This window comes from Pelophylax lessonae (assembly GCF_965119305.1).
Source record: "Pelophylax lessonae genome assembly, chromosome: 6".
In the NCBI taxonomy this organism is placed as follows: domain Eukaryota; kingdom Metazoa; phylum Chordata; class Amphibia; order Anura; family Ranidae; genus Pelophylax; species Pelophylax lessonae.
Genome location: NC_138773.1, coordinates 207,798,255 through 207,815,833, shown reverse-complemented (window position 1 = coordinate 207,815,833; position 17,579 = coordinate 207,798,255). Strand labels below are relative to the sequence as shown.

The window sequence follows — 17,579 nt, the reverse complement described above, 5'->3', positions numbered from 1 at the left end:
TCAGTGGAGCAGTGCATGGTGTCAGTAGAGCAGTGGATGGTATCAGTAGAGCAGTGCATGGTGTCAGTAGGACAGTGCATGGTGTCAGTAGGACAGTGCATGGTGTCAGTAGAGCAGTGCATGGTGTCAGTCAGTAGAATAGTGGACGGTGTCAGTAGAGCAGTGATGTGTCAGTAGAGCAGTGGATGGTGTCAGTCAGTAGAATAGTGGACGGTGTCAGTAGAGCAGTGGATGGTGTCAGTCAGTAGAATAGTGGACGGTGTCAGTAGAGCAGTGGATGGTGTCAGTCAGTAGAATAGTGGACGGTGTCAGTAGAGCAGTGGATGGTGTCAGTCAGTAGAATAGTGGACGGTGTCAGTAGAGCAGTGGATGGTGTCAGTCAGTAGAATAGTGGACGGTGTCAGTAGAGCAGTGGATGGTGTCAGTAGGACAGTGCATGGTGTCAGTCAGTAGAGCAGTGGATGGTGTCAGTCAGTAGAGCAGTGCATGGTGTCAGTAGGACAGTGCATGGTGTCAGTAGAGCAGTGGATGGTGTCAGTAGGACAGTGCATGGTGTCAGTAGGACAGTGCATGGTGTCAGTAGAGCAGTGGATGGTGTCAGTAGGACAGTGCATGGTGTCAGTCACTAGAGCATTGAACTGTGTCAGTCGGGCAGAGGTTAGTGTCAGTAGTAGTAAGGGTGGGGGGGGGGGTAGTTTTTTATTTTTATTTTATTTTTTTATTTTGTTTTACAATTTTGTTTTTTAATAATTTTTACAATATCATTATTCTTATTCTTCTTATTTTTTTTTTTATTTTTTTTTTTACAAGTCTGATTGGGGGGTCTTGGTGAGATTTCAGACGTTTAAATTGACCAGGGCTCAAGCAGCAAAGGGATTCTGCACCACATGGAATGATTATGGTGTTCCCAGGCACAGGCGGCACACCCTGTGTGCACAGCTACGCGGTACTGACTGTGGCGAGCAATACCCTTATACACTAATCGATCAATGTCCAGTGTCACATCCAGAAAAGTCTGCAGCACTGTAGGAGTAAACTAAGGGCAGAATGGGAAGTTTCCTGGGGCCCCAGGAGGAAAACAGGGATACTAGAAAGAAGTTCTGCACATTATTGCTTCTCATAGTCCATTTCACATTTGCAGGTTTTTAGATGGTGGCAATCAGTGTAACCATAAGGCAGCCGTCTTAGGGTGGCAGGATGGGGCAGTAAAATCTGAATCCCCAGCCACTTGCTAGGGATTTGGATTTTTAGCATGCTGCAGACATGTGCTTTTAACAAGCTGACTCTCAGCTTTCAATGTGGAGGTCTGGTGACAGTTCCAAATTGCATGACAAATGGCACCCCATTGTCAGCAATGGAACCATTCAAATTGCCGTGACTCACGTCATGGCGACTTTGAAAAAGGTTCCTACACGACTTTAAGATTTCATTGCGACTTGCAATGAAATCGGAGGTGCAAGTCACACTGATCTGTGGCTTTGAAATTCTGGTGCAATTTCAAAGCCGCACTAGTGTGAACCACTGCTGATGGACACCGCCATATTGGATGCAATGTCAGCAGCTCCAGCAGACTCAGAGCTGTCACTCCTTCCCAACAGCTACAGAAAGGTTATGTAGGGAGATGAGGGTGGAGGAGCTGGGCCAGCACAGACAGTAATTTGACACTGCCAGAGGAGGAGAGGGATATGATATGCAAGGACGGAGGGGACTGCGCTAGGGAACTGAAGCAAATTACAAGTGAATAAAACATCATAAGCTCAGTAATTAGTATGGAATTTGTTAATAACAAGAAAAGCAGTAAAATAGAGCCCCTTCAGCCAGAAACAATAGACCCCCACCCCCAGTAAAAATAGAACCCCTCCAACAAAGTACCCCCGCAACAATAAACCCCCACCAGCAACAATAGATCTCCCGGCAGCAGTCATCAATAGACTCTCCTTTAGCCAGCAACAAATGACCCCTTCCTCATCAGTAGATCCCTCACAGTAACAATTGACCCTTCAGCAACCACAGATCCCCCACCAGCAACAATAGACCTCCGTAACAAGAGACCCTCACCAGCAACAATAGATCTCTGAGCAGCCAGCATCAATAGAATCCCCAGTAGCTAGCAACATTAGACCCCCTCCATCAACAGTAGATCTTTTCCAGCAACAATTGACCCACAAGCCACATTCGATAACCCACCAGCAGTAAGAGATCTCCCCAGCAATAATAAACCCCCACACAACAATAGATCCCTATACCTGCCTATTAGCCAGCATTGGAGGCACTGGAACTGCATTCCCCTGCTAAAAAGAAGCCCTGGTCAGATTGTAATGTGTGTGGTGACTCCAGTTCACAGCTTTCCACATGGGAACACAGAAGACAATGGTTCTCTATGTCCCCGTTCGCACTTCCACACAGCTGTAAGCTTCGGGGCAGAACGTTGAGGAAAAGAGCAACATGTTGTAGGTGGATGGTCTGTTAGGACCAAATACAGTGCTTGCTGTGATATAAATAATGAATAGCAATAATACAATAAATTGTGGTTAAATATATAAATAGGTAAAATTATATATGTACCGTGGATCATCAATTTTCAGTAAATAATTTAAAACGGTATCATAAATTGCATAAGTGACTGGTGGTAAATGAATAATATATAAATCAATCAGCAAAAACTGAGTGTGGTCCTATGAGCTGATAACAGCTCCTTGGGCTCCAGATCACATAGCCAGATGCAGTAGGGAGGGAGAAAAATGCTCCAAATGGTGTAGTATATTAATTCAAAATAAGAGTTTATGTACCCAATGTCCGAGTTATAACAATAAAGGCGAATGCACAATGTCACTGGTGGTCAGCGGTGCGGGCTACACATCCTCCTCGCGGAATAGTGTGTTGGCTTCCGGTTTGCGTTCCACCTGCGTGACGCTACGACGCTATGCGTTCCAAGCTGACGCGTTTCGTCACTTCCGGTGACGTCCTCAGAGCTTTTTCACATATTTATTTATTTATTTATATTCTCTCAGGTATACATATTGTCTGCACTTTATAGCATACCCTTTACCACTGGCGCGTGGAAATATACTTTTGTATATTTATCTACATAAAAGAGCAACATGTCTGCATTTTTCGGCACTGCCCCACGGCCTAGAAATTAACAGAATATCTCTTAGTGATGTTCCTATCAAGTTAAAAAAGGAAAGAACAGTGCCTTGAGTAGTAAAATTTCTGTGGGTAATGTGAACCTGGCCCAAAGCAAAACATTTTTGTAACTTTTGGTTGGATGGTGGAAGGTTAGAACTTTTGTCAGGTGTTTTTTTGCAGTCTGTGTCCAGGTGGGAAGATTCACCCTCTTATTTCACCTGCTGGCCATTGGCAGAAGTGATAGGAAATTTGTTTCAGTTGTCCCAGAGGTAAAGTCTTCTAATGGGGATTCCAGTTTCAACAAGGACAATTCCACCCACTTTGAAGAGATCTTTGACTTCCCTTTTAAGCTGGATACACACTATACAACTTTTGTTGTTAGATTTACCTTGAACTATGTAGTGCAAGAGCCTGCCTGATTGCACACAAATTGTAAGTGTTTAGATTTAAACTCATATTATATGGTTTAGGTAAATCTAAAGGAAAAAATCTAAAGACAATTGTATAGTGTGTATGGCCACTTGTCACCAGAGCAGGTATCTTCACAGGGAGATTTTACCTCTCTTCACGGTTCCATGACAACCAACACATTTTGTAATTCCCATCACTTCCTGCCCTGGTGACAATGGTTATCAGAACAAATAGAGAGGGCGACTCTCCCCAACAATATGACAGAAAGCAATAAAAAAAAAAAATTCTAACCCTTCTTAACTTTATCCAAAACGAAAAAAAAAAGGGACATTTTTGGCTTTGGATTCTCAATCTTTTTCCACTCTTGCTAATCTTTAAAAGCATATAAAACCTGAAGGCACCCTAGTCTAAAAATGCAAAAAAAATAAAAGTTACTTATCAATAAAAAAACATAAGCTTACGATAATGCCAGAATCCCTCTTTCATCAGAGGTTCTTACATTGCATAGTTACATAATTAGTTTGGTTGCAAAAAGACACAAGCCCATCTAATTAAACCAATAAAAGGGAAAATATAAATTATACAATCCTTTACGTGCAGTTGATCCAGAGGAAGGCAAAAAAAAAAAAACCCAGCAAAGCATGATCCAGTGTGCTCCAGCAGGGGATACATTTCCTTCCTGATCCCCCAAGAGGTAATCAGATAAATGCTAGTATCCAGTTATATTAGTTCAATCTTCGTTTATTGAGAAAGAAGGGTTTTACAGAATATGCAGCTTAACAAACTGCTACTTGGTGTAACATGAGTCGACATAAGCAAAAGATAAGACAAACAAAGCACAACACTGGTAGAGACACCGCCATAGCTGGCGTCGCAGTAGAAGATGGTGTGAAGTGTGTAAGGCATTGGTAAATACTCAGGCTTCCTGCTGAGAAGCGCCTAAAAACAACAAATAAGCACAAAAAGGATTGCCTTATGGTGCCAGTGGTATAGCCAAAGAGGAGGGATAGATAGAAGGGAGGTGAGATAAAGCAGGAGGATGAAAACAGAGGTAAGCCAAGGGGGTGAAGGTAGAAGAAATAAAGAGGAGGGGCCGCCCGCGTCCCACTACCGCTCCCCAGCACCCGGGAACACAGGTGAATCAAGCCAGGACTTGAAGGCATCCGAACACCGAAACATGTCCCAGGACATCCACCCAGCAGAGAACCGTTCCTCCCTGCCCCCCCCCCCCCTCGTGCCAGTAGGTTTTTCATGTCCTGAAGTCTGTCTAGTTCCAGAGCTCACTCAAGTTTACAGGGTACGCGTTTGGTTCTCCAGTGCCTGGGTATCACTGTCCTATCAGCCGCCAAGAAAAACCGCAGGACGTCTCTCTTGATCGACCAGGAGGAGCCTGGTAACAAAGACAACAGGGCCAATTCCGGTGTCACAGAAACTGTGGTTGCCTGGAGCCTGCAGTACAGAGCAATAATTCCAGTCCACAATTCATGGATCTGTGGACATTCCCACCAGATATGAAGAAGCGTTCCCCTAGATGACGTGCACCGCCAGCATTGGTCCGACTGAAGTGGATCAATATAGGTAACCGAGGAAGGGCATCTGTACCATCTGCTCAAGAGTTTGAACCCCTTCTCTTCAACTTATGTAGCAGGAGACAGCGAGTGGGTCAGCGCGGAGCATTTGTACCAGTCGTTAGATGAAAGGGATCGCCCCAGGTCCCTGTCCCAGACAGCAGTATATGTCGGCAGGTCAGGGCGGAGGGCACGTAGAAGTAAGGAATATAAGAGAGATACCGTGTGCATGGGGGGAACATCCTAAAGTAGGATAAAGTCAAACTCCAAAGGGTCTCCCCGAACATCAGTCAGCGAGGGCAGGGTGCGTATATAGGAGAGAGCCTGGCGGCGCTGCAGCCAGCTCACAAGATCACCGTCGGAAGTGGTGGAAGCAGGAGTCGTCAACAAGGACAGGTCAGTTCGGAGAATTTGGGACACCCGTCGATGATCCTTTGCAGTTCAAGGTCCAAATCTAGAACAGGAGGCTGCCGGGGGGAACGCTGGGGTGCCAAAGAAGGGCATCATGGGGCCCTGAGGACCTGAGAGACGGCCCGATTTATTCAGGCAATCCCAGACCCGCAAGGTCTGACGTGCTTAAGTGTTGAAAGAGGAAGTGTGACCACGAAGATGTACCAGGGTCCAGGGGATTGCCCTGAGATCAAAGGGGGCAAGAAGACGTTCAAGTTGCACCCACAGTTTAGTGGGGGCATTGTGAAACCAATCCACTAGGCGCGTCAAGGTCGCTGCTTGGTGGTAGAGAGCGAAGTCTGGGATACCGGTGCCCCCTCTAGACTTTGGAAGGGTGAGAGTCGCATACTTTAGGCGGGGTCGGCTATGGAGCCATACAAATCTCGAAAGCACTCTACGCAGCTTGTCAAAGAAGGAGGCAGGTATGTGAACAGGAAGCGCTTGAAGAGGTATAAAAAAACGAGGTAGAACGTCCATCTTCAGAACATTGATCCTCCCAAACCAGGACAAGCGTTTCGTGGAGTAGGTAGACAGGGTTTTAGTGAAGAGTGGAACAAAATTGTCAGTGAAGAGGCGCATCGGTTCAGAAGGCAGATTGACGCCCAGGTAGCGAATGGAGGAGGACCCTGTCTTAAAGGGATGTGTGTCCGAGATACGCTTAAGAGTCGATTTAGGCAGGGAGATTTTTAATATCTCCGATTTAGAGTGATTAACTTTAAAGTTGCTCAGAAGGCCAAAGTCGCGGAAATCGGCCAGGATCGCAGGGAGGGACTTTTGAGGAGAAGTGATGTAGAGCAGTAAGTCATCTGCGAATAGCGCTAGTTTAGAATGTATGGGGCCGATGGTCAATCCGCAAACATTGGGGTTGTTTGTAACGCTCCTGCGTTTTATGTATGATGTGGATTTTCAGCTGCAGAAATATTCCACTTCAGTAGTCATGTAGAGAAACGCTGAGACACCAATCCCAACTCTCAATGACTCATCATGTGTGGATGATCTCAATTCAGCAAGTAAATACACACACTCAATAAGATGTTTCCTAGAGTGACTTATGTATATAGTAACACAGTGATGATAGGCTGAAGAGACAGGTTGGGTAGAGATGGTAGATGACAGACACTTGAAAGGAAATGTTCTTGAAAGTAAGATAGTAGCAGATGGGATGCAGATAGGTTTAGCAATCATGTATGGTAGCAGATGACAGAGTAGCAGGTGGACATACAAGAGAGATCAACCCAGTGCAAGAACAGGTGGTAGTAGGCTCAAGAGCTAGCAATCTTAGATAATGCAGATGTAGTAATAGTCCTTAGTATGCAGAGCTAGATAGTGTAAGCTTTAGTATGAAAGTTATAGAGGTTTCCCCTGTGGGGTACTTATCACTAATAGCAATGTAGCAGAGGAGAGGTTCGGCAAGAGCGGATGATCCGGTAGCGGGATACAGGGATCAGCGCAGCGTGGTTCCGACAGCGAGGTATGCTTGCAAGCATGAGAGCTTCACAAAGCAGTTTGAACGAACACATGTGAGTGAGAGCCGGCGATCTAAATAGCCATCCAGTCCGGCGCTCAGTGATGACAGCATCAGTCTTAAAGGTGTATGCGCACCTTACCAAAAGAGAATGGTGGGGCGCATACACTTATGAAAGAGTAATTAGGGTACCCAAAGGTACCAGAACGTTACATTGTTGCTAAGAGCAACGACCAGATGTTCCATTATCAGGACATAGAGGAGCGGAGATAGGGGGTAACCCTGCGCGTGCCGTTGTGTATGTTGAAGGTAGGAGACAAGGAGCCGTTAATCCGGAGCCTAGCGGAAGGTGACTTTTATAGAGGGCCATAATTCTAGCTGGCATCAGCGGGCTGAGACCGATTTGCTCCAGGGTAAGACGCAGAAAATGCCAGTCAACGCGGTCAAAGAAGAATAAAAAGTGCAGCGCTAAAATGATCAATAAATATCTTTATAAAAGTACATGAATAAAAGATCGCTGTAAAACATCCTAAAACAAGGGGGTAAAAAAGTCCAAGAAAATCCAAGGAAAAAAGTGCACAGTGCTTGATAATGTCCAAATATAAGGTGCTCACACTCAGTGCCAATATCCTCCACCAGTGGTTCTAGCCTCTCACATGAAGGCTGAGAGTAAGCAGCCTTAATCAACAATCAGCACAGTCATATCTCCACACTGGATCATCGGACCTTAGAAATATCCCCTTCTCCCAAGTTCAGGTAAAGATGTTCCCAAAAAAAGCAAGAGGCAGATCATAGTGTAATATGCATAAACTACAATATTTATTGAAGACAAGACAGCCTCTTACTTGATTTAGAAGATAAAACAGCGGTTTCAAAGTAACATAGCAAGCAGAGCCTCGCTCCGCCGACAGGGACTGCGGGTGACGTCACAATCTCCTCCCCCTTCCTCGCCTGTTACGTCTCGATCCCCCAAAATTTCAGCCCGCTAGGGTCCTTATTGTGAAAGTGCTGGACCACATGATGGGCTTTGGTGCCCTTTTTGATACTACTCATGTGTTCTCCTATTCTGACATGTAACGTCCGTGTGGTTCGGCCCACATATTGGAGTCCACATTTACACTCCATCATGTAGACCACCCCAGTGGACGCACAGGTGATCAAATCCTTAATCTTGTAGGATAAACCCGTAGTATGGGCTGAGAATTATTTTCTCTTTTTAATATTAAATGTGAAAAGAGTGGAATAAATTGCGCTCAACACTTAACACAACCAAAAAGTGCTTGTGTGCATAAATATGTGAATAAATGGTTATAAATAAATATATACAAAATCCTAAATGTGAAAGGTCCTTGGTAAATAAGTATCAACAGTCTTTAAAGTGCCCAGTGCAATACAGATCTCTCAGCAATGACTGAAAATCACTCCAACTTCAAGTGAGGGACCTCCACCTTAAGAAACTTTTCTCCACCCAGTGCTCGGGGTAAATACTTCTTACCAAAGCTGATGGACCCCTTAATTACAGGGGGTCTAAAACAGCGTAGATGGTCCACAAATGCCTCCAAGCTATCCTTCAGGTCCCTTGATATAAGACTCAGCTCGCATAAGGAACTCCAAGTATTTCAGGATATTTGTGGGGAGAAAGATAAGGAAACTCCGATAGTGTAGTATGTTCTGGTAATTAGGGTTTATTAATGAAATTGCACTTACTCAAACATTAGAATCAAATGCCTTCATGCAGTAAATGCAGCATGGGTTCGGTGTACGGGACGCTCCTAAGCTTCTGCGTATCACCAACCCGGAACTCCACGGTCTCACGTTCCCGACGCACGTTTCGTCAGACGCGCTGACGTCATCAGGGGATCATGTGACCGTACGTTTCCATTCACAATAAATAGAGGTATCTAGCTGACAACATCCAATCGCTGGCCGGCGGTTTCAGAACCGCCCATTCCTTTCGGGATGCTAGGTTCACTCCCATGCCCGGAAGTGCTCCGCGGCCATTTCTTATTTGGGCAAATCGCCAGTGGTTTACTATAACAAGCCCGAATAGACAATCGGCAGTATTATACTAATACAAAAAAGGAAAAAAGGGGGGAGGGTCCGATTGCCATACTAAAGATTGAAGGAATAATTAAATGCCAATCAATGTATAACAAATTAAGGCGATGGGATGCTGTTTACAATAAATGAATGTTGTATATAGATATAATACCCTCAATGCGATATTTAATACCATACTACCATACATATTAAATGTCAAGGTCCTACAAGCCACACATCTGCCACAAGCGTGGAAACCGGATAAAAAAGCAAACAACTTATTTTCACCAATAATAGGGGGATCAATTACCCCTGGTGCCAACAAACTTCTAATTGTGGGGGCTTTTTTATAAACAAATACTGGTTCCATGGGTAAGGTAGGGCCTAATATCTTGTCTTGCTTGAGTATCGGCCAGTGTTTAGCAATCATTTTTTCTACTTTTTTATGCTGAGCACTGTACTCCATGATAATTCTATATCCTCCATTGCCATAAAGCGCTACAGGTGCCTTATTGGTCAATAGACTAGACCTCTCAGTATTTTTAACCTCCAAAATCTCATCGTCTATTGCCATCACACCCTTTTTCTTCAAACCGTTTTTTTAAAACTAGCGATTGTGCCTTATAATCAACAATTGATGTGCAATTTCTCCTTAATTGCACGAATTGCCCCTTAGGAATATTGCATAGCCAATTTTTGTGGTGGCAACTGTCTAATGGAATATACAAATTCTGATCAGTAGGTTTAAAGTGCGTGTGCGTTTTGAAAAAATCTTTATCTTTGGAGATAACAAGATCTAAAAAAACTATTTCACTTTCACTGACAGTCCATGTGAGAACAATGTTCTTGTCATTATTGTTCAATTTGGCCATAAAAGTGTCCAAAGTGTCTCTACTCCCATCCCATATAAGTAACACATCGTCTATGTACCGCTTGTAACATAGTAGCTCAGGCGGGCGCTCTTTAAAAATTACTTCTTCCTCCCAGTGGGCCATGAACAAATTGGCCACACTGGGAGCAAAACGAGCGCCCATCGCCACGCCCCTAGACTGTAGGTAATACTTATTATCAAACCAAAAATAATTTTTTTATAAACAAAAAAAGAGACTGCTCAGGAGAAAACTACGTTTTTTCCTTCCTTGGTAGGTCCGAATGGCCAAAGGCCCATTTTATTCTTATTCTTTTTGGACTTTTTGAGGTTTCCAGGTCCGAGACGGTCTCAGCAGGCAGGCATGGGAGGGCAGTCGTCTACACATACGCGGCTTTGTCATCGAGGGAGACGCAGAAAGATGGTAAAGCGACTGATAGTAATTTGCAAAGGATTGACCAATTTGTGTTGGGGTCGTCACCAGGGACCCTGCGGGGTCACGAATCTTGTTGATAAACGTAGAGACAGCGCGTGGGTGGAGAGCGCCAGCCAATGGGCAACCACATTTGTCTTGAAACTTGCACCTGTGTAGAGCCAGCTTCGGGTCATACGTGGGCCCGGGCCGTAGAGAGGTCAGCCAAAGTGGCATCAGAGGGGGACTGGCTATGCTTCGTTTCTAGTTCGCGCAGCTTTAGAGTCGCAGCCGTAATAGAGGCCGATCTGTCCTTTTTAAGACGGGTACCCATCTGAATGAAGGTACCCCGTAGCACTGCCTTGAGTGCTTCCCATTGAAGGGGGATGGAAGTAGGGTCGTCAATGTGGTCCGAAAAGAAATTGTTAATGACAGTGGAAATCGTGTCCATGCAGCCCGGAGTCGCCAGTATAGAGTCATTGAGCCTCCAGGTCCACTCTCGCTGCGGAGTATCCGGGGGGGAAAGCGTGAGGAAAATCGGGGAGTGGTCGGACCAGACCAACGCCCCAACTTCAACCTCAGAGGACCAGTCAAGACAAGCATGGTCTACAAAGAAATAGTCTATCCTGCTGTACGACTGATGGGCCGACGAAAAGTGAGTTTAGGTCCGAGAGGTCGGGTGGAGGATTCTCCATACATCAACAAGGTGCAAGTCATGAAGGGTACGCTTCAGGGCACGTAACTTCGTATAGGAGAGGGATGAGCGAGAGGAGGAGGTATCTAGTTTTAGGTCCAAAAAAAGGTTGAAGTCGCCACCCAGGATGACACTCCCCTCCGCGAACCCCGTGAGTAGCTCAAGGTACTGCAAGGCCCAGGCGACCTGATTAGTATTAGGTAAGTAAAAGTTGGCGACCGTGTACGTCGTCCCCCAGAGTGCAAACTTAACTAGCACGTACCTTCCCTGTGGGTCTGCAACATGGTAAATCATGATGACAGGCAGGGACTTATGAAAAGCCACAGACACCCCTTTGGGCTTGTATCCATCGGTTGTAGTACCTGTTGGAACAAGCAGTGACAGAATCGGAGCAAAAATGAGTCTCCTGGAGCAGCAAGATATTGACATGGTGCTTATGCATATGGTATAGAACTTGGCCCCTCTTAGAAGCAACATTGAGGCCCTGTACATTATAGGAGCCCAGGGTCAATCGGGGGCGAGTACTTACTGTGTGGGCCATAGTGGGACGCAAGCGGGTAGGCAGAGAATAGTAGATCACCAGGGGAATGGAAGCCGCGCCCGGAAAGGAAGGGCCGGGCGCAGAAAGAAAAGGGAGTAATATACGGGAACAAACAATATAGAAAAAGAGTAGGAGAGGAAAAAGAAAGGGGGGGAGGGGGTAAGACTAAGTGGTACACTGAGTAGTAGACAGGGGGGACTCCAGGAGAGGAGCCAAGGGAACTATGGTGCCTGAGTACAGGACACCGCGCGTAACACACAATACGGGCACAGAACCGTGCTCAACCTATGGGGGGTGGAAGTGAGAAGAGGGAGATAGAAGCACATAAGCGGGTTCGGCAACACAGCAGATCTAAAAAAATCAGTTATGAGTACACCAAAGAAAAACAACGGCATTAGAGCTCAATACAGGAATAATAGGAAGGGCGCAAATTTTCGACCGTCGGGGGAGAAAGCAACAACATCATAAAATATGTTAGAACAACAACATAAGAGCAATTGAAACATTAAGCGGTGGGCCAAGATCCATCAGAGTCATGTGGCGTCAGGTGACCCCCCCCAAACCCCAGCTGGACAGGACAACAGCAAGGGGCAGGAGTAAGGTCATTCTGAGATAGTAAGTACATGAAGCCGTGGGGCGATGAGTATTAAATAAGGAAAAAATAAAAATTGTCACCAACTAGAAGAAGCATCAACATTGCATAGCAAGTAATACCAACAACATGAAACATAAAAAACAACTCAGAGCTGGTGGACCAGAAATCTTCGGTCGTGACGGTCACTTTGCGACCTCCTCAAACCCCAGCCAATTATAGCAATAGCAAAGGGCAGAAGCAAGGTCAGACCGAGATGGATAAGGCTGGTAGCTGTGGAGAGAAGCACGTTAGAGCAGGAGAGGGTAAATAGGGGGTCAACAAATAGGGTCCGGTCACACCAGAACAGTCAGCGTGGAAAGCGGTATTTGCAGTCATCAAGCTTCTGGAGACTGAGGGCGGCGAGTCCCACGCCTGAGTAAGGCAGATCTTGAGCGGGAGTGCCGACTTCTCTGAGGAAGAGGACCAGATGCCTCTGGTCGCGTCCATTCAGCTGGAGGATCCAGCCAATTCAGAATGTCTACCGGAGCATGACCCAGGAAGGAGAAGAAGTCGGTTAGTTTATCAGAATCCGCCAGCACGAACTTCCGGGAGTTGAAAGTTACTTTGATGCAGAAGGGGTGCCCCCATATGTAAGTGGCCCCAATTTGGCATAGTAAGTCCAGCAAGGGATAGACCACTCTCCGCATATGTAGGGTGTTGCGGGATAGGGCGGGGTAGAGGTGAATGGAGGAGCCATCAAAGTCAAGAGGTCCCAGTTGCCAAGCCTTCCTCATAATTTCTTCCTTTAGGGTATAGTAGTGAACCCTACATAACACATCACGGGGATGAACGTCACCCCCACCTCCCGGACCCACCACTCTGGTTCGATGGCCGTGGTAGGAGCTCTACCGAGAACCTGATTAAGAATGGCAGTCACAGTGGGTTTAAGACCCGTACCAGAGGTGGCCTCAGGGAGGCCCTGAATCCTAATGTTGTTCCTGCGACTTCTGTTTTCGCCGTCATCTATGCAGAGTTGTTGCTGGTGCAGGCGGTGGAGGTGGTCACGGCAAGCAGCCTCCAGTGCCGAAATGCGGGACTTATGGGTTTCCTGAGTAGCGGTGACGGTGGCAACAGTGGAGTCAGTATTGGAAACCTGCTGACGGATCACATTCAATTCAGCATGTAGTGAGAGTTCCATTTTGGAAGCCCAGGATTCGAAGTTGGACCGGAAGGCCAAGAGAAGGGAGGCCGCATCCGACCTGAAGGTTCCCCCGCAATCCCGGGAGTCAGGGCCCCCATTCAGTGAAGAAGAGCTGGGCAGGGGAGGTGAGGAAGAGGACGTTGCTGGAGAAGGAGGCCGTTCCGCACATCCCGTGTCCCCATCAGGGGGAGCGGGCAGAGATGGTGGAGGGGAAGGCTTGGTTTTACCTACTGTGCGACTGGGCGCCATCTTATCAGGTCTGGGGGAGCGGGGTTCTGGTGGCGCAGTGCGCAGCAGGTAACGTTGCATGGAGCTCTGTTGAAGGTCTGTAGGGTCGGCGGAGTGGGGATTGCCCGCTGACTTGCGTATGGTAGGTGTAGCTAGACTAAATGGTAACTGCCGATGCCGGACGGTCCTGTGGCTCAGCACCGCATGACCAGCGTCTTCAAATCAGTTGCAATAAGATTCACAGGGGCATGAGGTCACGGGCAGAGAGTGCAAGTCTGTTAATGTAGGAAAAAAATTGATCATAGCAATCCACAGCAAAAAAAGGAGCAAAAAGACAGGTGAACCGGTATAGGGATTTGCGAGATAGTCAGTGAGGGCCTGATGCAATACTCTGCAGAGGTGTGATTATGTAGCTGGAAAACTTCACAGCAGCAGACAGTTACTTGTCAGTCTGAGGGATGTTCTGCAGGGCCTGTGAGGGATACTCAGCAGGGCTGTAGGATGGCAGGCAGGCAAGGATGGCAATGGAAAGGGGTCAGTATACAGGCCTCAGGACCCCCCCCCCCCCCTCCTCCCAGAGTCTGCAGGGCAGCAAAATCCAGAGTCCAGGCCGCAGCTCCCCTCAGCACTGGAAGCCCGGAGCAGCAGAGTGTGTCCCTGGTCAGCAGCTACCCAGGTGGGATAAAGATGGGAACCCCAGTTATCCCTCCGTGGCAGGGGGGTACCCCAGGACTCCTTAGGGCTGATGGAGGGGCCGACAAGATGGCGGGCGGCGGCGGCCAGAAAAGCCTTCAAACGGATGGCAGGGTCCCCAGAGGTAGAATAGGCCAGGCAGCTAGTGAGGGGTATCCTGTAGGGAGACTGCTGGGAGGATGGAGAGGGCTGCACTGCTTACCGTCCCTGGCGGCAGGTCGCGGAGGCCGGCTAGGCCGCAAAGGCGTGGGTAGGCCGCAAGCGCTGGTCCGGCGTGATCCCCTGAAGGAGCTGCAACATATGGGCATGGATGGCTCCTCTGTCCCTGGCGGTGTCCAGAGAAGAGATGGATGCGGCGATCCGGAGGCGAGGTAAGCGGATGTTCGTGGATTTGGCTATGTCCTACACGGAGCTCCCTCTGCATGCGGCCAGCCTGGCCAGCGTCCAGTATCCAGTTATATTATGTACATTTGGGAAAGATTCCAGACCTTTTTTAAAGCAATCTACAGGACTGGACAGAACTAACATATCAGAAGTCCCCCATTACATCAGAGCCCCCCTTGCACATCAGAGATCCCCTATCACATCAGAGTTGCTTCATAATGTCAGAGTCACCCCTTCATGTCAGAGGCTCCCCCCTATACACAAGAATCACCCCTATACATTAGAAGCCCCTGATACAAGATCCCCCCATCACATCAGAGCTTCCAAATCACTGCATAGTCCCCCAACTCCATCAGAAGTCCCCCCATCACAGACCTCCCCCCTCCCCCGCCCAAGCATAGAGTCCATCTATTGCAGAGCTCCCCCAGTCACAGAGTCCCCCAATCACACAGTCCCCTTTTCACATTAGAGCCCGACCTTTTGGCTCCAATATTGTGGAAGAGGCCTGAGATGAAGGAGGTCTGGAGGAAGCAGCCCCTCTATCTGTCGAAGGAGATGAAGGTACACTATGTTACCAAAAGTATTGGGAAGACTGCCTTTACACGCACATGAACTTTAATGACATCCCAATCTTAGGGGTCTATTTACTAAAGGAAAATCCACTGTGCACTATAAATGCACTGCAAGTGCACCTGGAAGTGCAGTCGGTGTAGATCTGAGGGGGATATGCAAGTAAAATAAAAAACAGTGTTTTTTCTTGCACATGATTGGATGATAGAAATCAGCAGAGCTTCCCCTCATTTCAGATCTTCCTTCAGATCTACAGTGACTCCACTTCCAAGTGAATTTCCCTTGGAGTGCACTTGTAGTGCACAGTGAATTTGCCGTTAGTAAATCAACCCCTTAGTCCGTATGGTTCAATATTGAGTTGACCCACTCTTTGCAGCCCAACAGCATCAACTCTTCTGGGAAGGCTGTCCACAAGGTTTAGGAGTGTGTCTATGGGAATGTTTGACCATTCTTCCAGAAGCGCATTTGTGAGGTCAGGCACTGATGTTGGAGAGAAGGCCTGGCTTGTATTCTCTGCTCTAATTCATCCCAAAGGTGTTCTGTTAGGTTGAGGTCAGGACTCAAGTCTAGTACCTCCTCCCCAAACCTGCTCATCCATGTCTTTATGGACCTTACTTTGCACTGGTGCGCAGTCATGTTGAAACAGGAAGGGGCCATCCCCAAACTGTTCCTACAAAGTTTGGAGCATGAAATTGTACAAAATGTCCTGGTATGCGGATGTCTTAGGAGTTCCCTTCACTGGAACTAAAGCAGTGTTCTGCCCCCCCCCCCCAACAATTAAAAGTCAGCAGCTACACATATTGTAGCTGCTTACTTTTAATATTAGGACACTTACCTGTCCTGGAGTCCAGCGATGTCGGCACTCTGCAGCCCCCCCCCCCCCTTTCCGGCTGAAAGAGACTAAGGACATAGATTTATCAGTCCATTTCTTTGCAGCCTCAACAACACAGAATTATGAATAGGAAGAGCTCTGAAGCTTCCTTCTCATTCACAAACTGAAGCATAGTAAACACAGTTTACTATACTTCAGCAATGAATGTACACAGGAGTGGATGGTACCAATCGCTCACTGTGTTCTTTCAGGAAAGGAATGGGCCAGTAAATTACATATATACAGTACCGGCCCCTTTTCCCACTCTCTATCCAGAAACATTTCCCTTTGTGTCCACAGTAGCTGTGGGCGGGAGGGGAGAGAAGCCGAAAGTGCTGCCGGACAGCAGATGGAAGGGGCGCATGTTCTAGGACCAATCCTCCTGCAGTGCAGCTAGAGGGAGAAGGAGGAAGAGAAGTTGGTAGCACTGCAGGGGGTGGCAGAAAACGATTGGTGGCTGCAATAAGACGGTACAGTTGCCCTCCTGTGCAGCAGGTGCCTGGGCCCCCCTTTTGAACTGATGGTGCTCAGGCCCAGTACAGGAGGGCTGGCTGTACTGCCTTATCAGTGGCCCTGCCTTCAGACTAGAACTGGGATGCCATTAAAGTTCATGTGTGTGTAAAGGCAGGCATCCCAATACTTTTGGTAATATAGTGTAGATGAGCCCCAGAGAAGTCTGTGGGATTGTAATGAGTCTATGCAGCCAGAAGAGGGAGGACTTGTGGTGGCATGAGATGTAAATAAACAGTGGAGCATGCAGGAGTCAGATCTCGGTAAGTATCGGGGGGGGTTGGAATTGGTTAGCTTGGACCAAAGGGGCAAAATAGGATGCGTGCACTTTGTTTTAATGTGCACTAATCCTTTATTTAGGGCATAGAAACTAGGGGAAAAACTCGGTGGTGCCTCCTTCTCTCAGTGACCTAAGCACATGCTTGTTTTGCTTAAGGCCCATTTCAAAGGGGCATTCGTTTGTCCATTTTTCATCCATCTGTTGACAGGTAAAAAACGAACATCAATGCATCTCTATGGAAAAAGGGATATAAACGGATATTCATCCATTTACATCCGCATATGTCACCATCCATTTTTTTGGAACAGATCAAACCCTTATTTTTTTCTGTTAAAAAACGGATGTAAACGGACAAGCGGTCCATTTTTGCAAACGTTTTTGCATTGGTAGTGGATGTAAAAAACGGATGAAATACTGATGTAAAACTGATATAAAACTGTTATGAACTGAATCTGTTTAAAAAAAAAAAGTGACTGAACTGATGAAATAAACCGAACGCCCATGTGAAAGGACCCTAATGCTGATCATAAACTATATACAGAAAATCATTTGACCTAGTTTTTGAAGGACGAACACTCGGCCGTGAGATCAAACGATTTTGCCATCATGTAATGACTGAATTTTGATTGATAACTCAATGGATATAAATTAATCAGATTTTCGTTCTTTTTGTGACGTATGCCTAGTGCA

General features: G+C 46.9%; 1 protein-coding gene across 1 annotated transcript in view; it reads left to right on the top strand.

The window, feature by feature from the left end:
• Positions 1 to 17,579, top strand: part of NME9 (NME/NM23 family member 9) — an 81,821-nt gene that overhangs the window by 1,272 nt on the left and 62,970 nt on the right. The window lies entirely within an intron of this gene.